Consider the following 6,384-nt stretch of genomic DNA (forward strand, 5'->3'; position numbering starts at 1 on the left):
TTATAGATACGTTTGAGACGTATCAAGCATCCCCAAGCTTAACTCCTGCTCGTCCTCGAGTAGGGAAGTGATAAAGAATGAATTTTTGATGTTTTCATGCTACCTAGCGTAGATTTCCTTTGTAACTCCTCTTATGTGACATGAGTGTTCAGATCCGTTAGATTCAAAACAATAGTTTGCTATTGACGTGGAGACAATAATACTTCAAGCAAACTAGCAAGGTAATCATGAACTTTCAAAATAACAAGGCCAAAATAAAGTTATCCCTACAAAATCATATAGTCTCGCTATGCTCTATCATCCTTGGACAACGAATTTAAATCATGCACAACCTCGGTATTGCCGAAGTAATTGTTTTCACACCTTTACTTTCTCAACCATTTTCAACTCTCACGCAATACATGAGCGTGAGCCATGGTTTTAGCACTATAAGTGGAATGGAGTGTGGTGGAGGTTGCAAGGCAAAAAAGGAGAAGATGGTCACATTTACTAGGTATATCAATGAGTTGTGGAGATGCTCATCAATAGATATCAATGTGAATGAGTAGGGATTGCCATACAAATGATGCACTAGAGCTAAGAGTAAGTGAAAGCTCTTTAAAGAAAACTGGTGGGTGTGCATCCAACTTGCTTGCTCACGAAGACCTAAGGCAATTTTGAGGAAGCCCATCATTGGAATATACAAGCCAAGTTATATAATGAAAATTTCCCATGCTATATGGTGGTGACAAAACGAGAGACTCTCAACCATGAAGATCATGGTGCTTAATATGAAGCACAAGTGTGGAAAGGAGATAGTAGAATTGTCCCTTCTCTCTTTTTCTCTCATTTTTTTGGTGGGCTCTTTGGCCTCTTTTTTTTGGTGGGCATCTTCGGCCTCTTTTTTTTTGGTGGGCATCTTCACTGGCTCTTTTATTTCCTCACATGGGACAATGCTCCATCAATGATGATCATCACACTTACAACTCAAAACTTAGAGCAATGATGACTCTATATGAAATGCCTTCGGTAGTGTACCGTGACAATGATCTAGCATGGCATAGACATCAATGAAAACATCATGCTAGCTATATTATGATCATGCAATGGCAATGTAGAAGATGTGGCACATGTCATGGTGGTAGTTGCATGGCAATATATCTCGGAATGGCTTTGAAAAAGCCATAGTAGGTAAGTATGGTGGCTGTTTTTTTGGGGGAACGTCGCATGGGAAACAAAAAATTTCCTACGCGCAAGAAGACCTATCATGGTGATGTCCATCTACGAGAGGGGATATTCGATCTACGTACCCTTGTAGATCGCACAGCAGAAGCATTAAGAAACGCGGTTGATGTAGCGGAACGTCCTCACGTCCCTCGATCCGCCCCGCGAACCGTCCCGCGATCCGTCCCACGATCTAGTGCCGAACGGACGGCACCTCCGCGTTCAGCACACGTACAGCTCGACGATGATCTCGGCCTTCTTGATCCAGCAAGAGAGACGGAGAGGTAGATGAGTTCTCCGGCAGCGTGACGGCGCTCCGGAGGTTGGTGGTGATCTAATCTCAGCAGGGCTCCGCCCGAGCTCCGCAGAAACGCGATCTAGAGGTAAAACCGTGGAGATATGTGGTCGGGCTGCCGTGGCAAAGTTGTTTCAAATCAGCCCTAAAACCTCCGTATATATAGGTGGGAGAGGGGGGGGGCTTGCCTTGGGGCTGAAGGAGCCCCAAGGGGTTCGGCCGAGCCAAGGGGGGGAGTCTTCCCCTTCCAAACCGAATCCAACTAGGTTTGTCCTTCCCCTTTTTCCCACCTCCTCTTTTTTCTCTTTGATTTTATTCCTATGGCGCATAGGGCCTTCTTGGGCTGTCCCACCAGCCCACTAAGGGCTGGTGCGCCACCCCCAAGGCCTATGGGCTTCCGCGGGGTGGGTTACCCCCCCCCCCCCCCCGGTGAACACCCGGAACCCATTCGTCATTCCCGGTAACTCCGAAAACCTTCCGGTAATCAAATGAGGTCATCCTATATATCAATCTTCGTTTCCGGACCATTCCGGAAACACTCGTGACGTCTGTGATCTCATCCGGGACTCCGAACAACATTAGGTAACCAACCATATAACTCAAATACGCATAAAACAACGTCGAACCTTAAGTGTGCAGACCCTGCGGGTTCGAGAACTATGCAGACATGACCCGAGTGACTCCTCAGTCAATATCCAATAGCGGGACCTGGATGCCCATATTGGATCCCACATATTCTACGAAGATCTTATCGTTTGAACCTCAGTGCCAAGGATTCATATAATCCCGTATGACATTCCCTTTGTCCTTCGGTATGTTACTTGCCCGAGATTCGATCGTCATTATCCGCATACCTATTTCAATCTCGTTTACCGACAAGTCTCTTTACTCGTTTCGTAATACAAGATCCCGCAACTTACACTAAGTCACTTTGCTTGCAAGGCTTGTGTGTGATGTTGTATTACCGAGTGGGCCCCGAGATACCTCTCCATCACACGGAGTGACAAATCCCAGTCTCGATCCATACTAACTCAACGAACACCTTCGGAGATACCTGTAGAGCATCTTTATAGTCACCCAGTTACGTTGTGACGTTTGATACACACAAAGCATTCCTCCGGTGTCAGTGAGTTATATGATCTCATGGTCATAGGAACAAATACTTGACACGCAGAAAACAGTAGCAACAAAATGACCCGATCAACATGCTACGTCTATTAGTTTGGGTCTAGTCCATCACGTGATTCTCCTAATGACGTGATCGAGTTATCAAGCAACAACACCTTGTTCATAATCAGAAGACCCTGACTATCTTTGATCAACTGGCTAGCCAACTAGAGGCTTGCTAGGGACAGTGTTTTGTCTATGTATCCACACATGTATATAAGTCTTCATTCAATACAATTATAGCATGGATAATAAACGATTATTTTGATACAGGAATTATAATAATAACTATATTTATTATTGCCTCTAGGGCATAATTCCAACAGTCTCCCACTTGCACTAGAGTCAATAATCTAGCCCTCACATCATCATGCGAATTACATTGTAATAAATCTAACACCCATACAGTTCTGGTGTTGATCATGCTTTGCCCGTGGAAGAGGTTTAGTCAGCGGGTCTGCTACATTCAGATCCGTGTGCACTTTGCATATATTTACGTCCTCCCCTTCGACGTAGTCGCGGATGAGGTTGAAGCGTCGTTTGATGTGTCTGGTCTTCTTGTGAAACCGTGGTTCCTTTGCTAAGGCAATGGCACCCGTGTTGTCACAGAACAAGGTTATTGGATTCAGTGCGCTTGGCACCACTCCATGATCCGTCATGAACTGCTTCATCCAGACACCCTCCTTAGCCGCCTCCGAGGCAGCCATGTAGTCCGCTTCACATGTAGAATTTGCTACGACGCTTTGCTTGGAACTGCACCGGCTTACCGCACCCCCATTAAGAATAAATACGTATCCGGTCTGCGACTTAGAGTCGTCCGGATTTGTGTCAAAGCTTGCATCGACGTAACCCTTTATGGCGAGCTCTTCGTCACCTCCATAGACGAGAAACATCTCCTTAGTCCTTTTCAGGTACTTCAGGATATTCTTGACCGCCGTCCAGTGATCCACTCCTGGATTACTCTGGAACCTGCCTGCCATACTTATGGCCAGGCTAACGTCCGGTCTTGTGCACAACATTGCATACATGATAGAACCTATGGCTGAAGCATAGGGGACGGTGCTCATATGCTCTCTATCCTCATCAGTTGCTGGGCACTGAGTCTTACTCAATCTCGTACCTTGTAAAACTGGCAAGAACCCTTTCTTGGACTGTTCCATTTTGAACCTCTTCAAAACTTTATCAAGGTACGTGCTTTGTGAAAGTCCTATCAGGCGTTTTGATCTATCCCTGTAGATCTTAATGCCTAGAATGTAAGCAGCTTCTCCTAGGTCCTTCATAGAGAAACTTTTATTCAAGTAATCCTTTATGCTCTCCAAAAACTCTATGTTGTTTCCAATCAGCAATATGTCATCCACATATAATATTAGAAACGCCACAGAGCTCCCACTCACTTTCTTGTAAATACAAGATTCTCCAACCACTTGTATAAACCCAAATGCTTTGATCACCTCATCAAAGCGTTTGTTCCAACTCCGAGATGCTTGCACCAGTCCATAAATGGATCGCTGGAGCTTGCACACCTTGTTAGCATTCTTAGGATCGACAAAACCTTCGGGTTGCATCATATACAACTCTTCCTTAAGGAAACCGTTAAGGAACGCCGTTTTGACATCCATCTGCCAGATTTCATAATCGAAAAATGCAGCTATTGCTAACATGATTCTGACGGACTTAAGCATCGCTACGGGTGAGAATGTCTCATTGTAGTCAACTCCTTGAACTTGTGAAAAACCCTTTGCCACAAGTCGAGCTTTATAAACGGTCACATTGCCGTCAGCGTCCGTCTTCTTCTTAAAGATCCATTTGTTCTGAATAGCCTTGCGGCCCTCAGGTAGTACTTCCAAAGTCCACACTTTGTTCTCATACATGGATCCTATCTCGGACTTCATGGCCTCTAGCCATTTGTTGGAATCTGGGCCCACCATTGCTTCTTCATAATTTGCAGGTTCATTGTTGTCTAACAACATGATTGACAAAACGGGATTACCGTACCACTCTGGAGCAGCACGTGGTCTCGTCGACCTGCGTGGTTGACAGGAACTTGAACCGGAGTTTCATGATCATCATCATTAACTTCCTCCTCAACCGGCATCACAACGACAGAGGTTTCCCCTTGCCCTGCGCCACCATCTAGAGGGATGAGAGGTTCGACAACCTCATCAAGTTCTATCTTCCTCCCACTCAATTCTCTCGAGAGAAATTCCTTCTCGAGAAAAGCTCCGTTTTTAGCAACAAACACTTTGCCCTCGGATTTGAGATAGAAGGTGTACCCAACTGTCTCTTTTGGGTAACCTATGAAGATGCACTTTTCCGCTTTGTGTTCCAGCTTTTCAGGCAGAAGCTTTTTGACATAAGCATCACATCCCCAAACTTTAAGAAACGACAACTTTGGCCTTTTGCCATACCACACTTCGTATGGTGTCATCTCAACGGATTTTGATGGTGCCCTATTTAAAGTGAATGCAGCTGTGTCTAATGCATAACCCCAAAATGATAACGGCGAATCGTTAAGAGACATCATAGATCGCACCATCTCTAATAAAGTACGATTACGACGTTCGGACACACCATTACGCTGTGGTGTTCCAGGCGGTGTCAACTGTGAAACAATTCCACATTGTCTTACGTGAGCACCAAACTCAAAACTCAGATATTCACCCCCACGATCAGACCGTAGGAACTTGATCTTCTTGTTACGATGATTTTCAACTTCACTCTGAAATTGCTTGAACTTTTCAAATGTTTCAGACTTGTGCTTCATTAAGTAGACATAACCATATCTACTCAAATTGCAAGTGAAGGTGAGAAAATAACGATATCCGCCGCGTGCCTCTACGCTCATCGGACCGCACACATCAGTATATATGATTTCCAACAAGTCACTGGCACGCTCCATTGTTCCGGAGAACGGAGTTTTAGTCATCTTGCCCATGAGGCATGGTTCGCACGTTTCAAGTGAATCAAAGTCAAGTGACTCCAAAAGTCCATCGGCATGGAGTTTCTTCATGCGTTTTACACCAATATGACCTAAGCGGCAGTGCCACAAAAAAATGGCGCTATCATTGTTAACTCTAACTCTTTTGGTCTCAATGTTATGTATATGTGTATCACTATCAAGATTCAATATGAACAATCCTCTCACATTGGGTGCATGACCATAAAAGATGTTACTCATAGAAATAGAACAACCATTATTCTCTGACTTAAAAGAGTAACCGTCTCGCAATAAACAAGATCCAGATATAATGTTCATGCTCAACGCAGGCACTAAATAACAATTATTCAAGTTCATAACTAATCCTGATGGTAACTGAAGTGAAACTGTGCCGACGGCGATAGCATCAACCTTGGAACCATTTCCTACGCGCATCGTCACTTCATCTTTCGCCAGCCTTCGTCTATTCCGCAATTCCTGTTTCGAGTTGCAAATATGAGCAACAGAACCGGTATCGAATACCGAGGCACTACTACGAGAGCCGGTTAAGTACACATCAATAACATGTATATCAAATATACCTGATTTTTCTTTGGCCGCCTTCTTATCAGCCAGATACTTGGGGCAGTTGCGCTTCGAGTGACCCATACCCTTGCAATAGTAGCACTCTGTTTCAGGCTTAGGTCCAGCTTTGGGTTTCTTCGTCGGATTGGCAATAGGCTTGCAGCTCTTCTTTGAATTACCCTTCTTGCCTTTGCCATTTCTCTTGAAACTAGTGGTG

Source organism: Hordeum vulgare, chromosome 7H (genome assembly GCF_904849725.1).
Source record: "Hordeum vulgare subsp. vulgare chromosome 7H, MorexV3_pseudomolecules_assembly, whole genome shotgun sequence".
In the NCBI taxonomy this organism is placed as follows: domain Eukaryota; kingdom Viridiplantae; phylum Streptophyta; class Magnoliopsida; order Poales; family Poaceae; genus Hordeum; species Hordeum vulgare.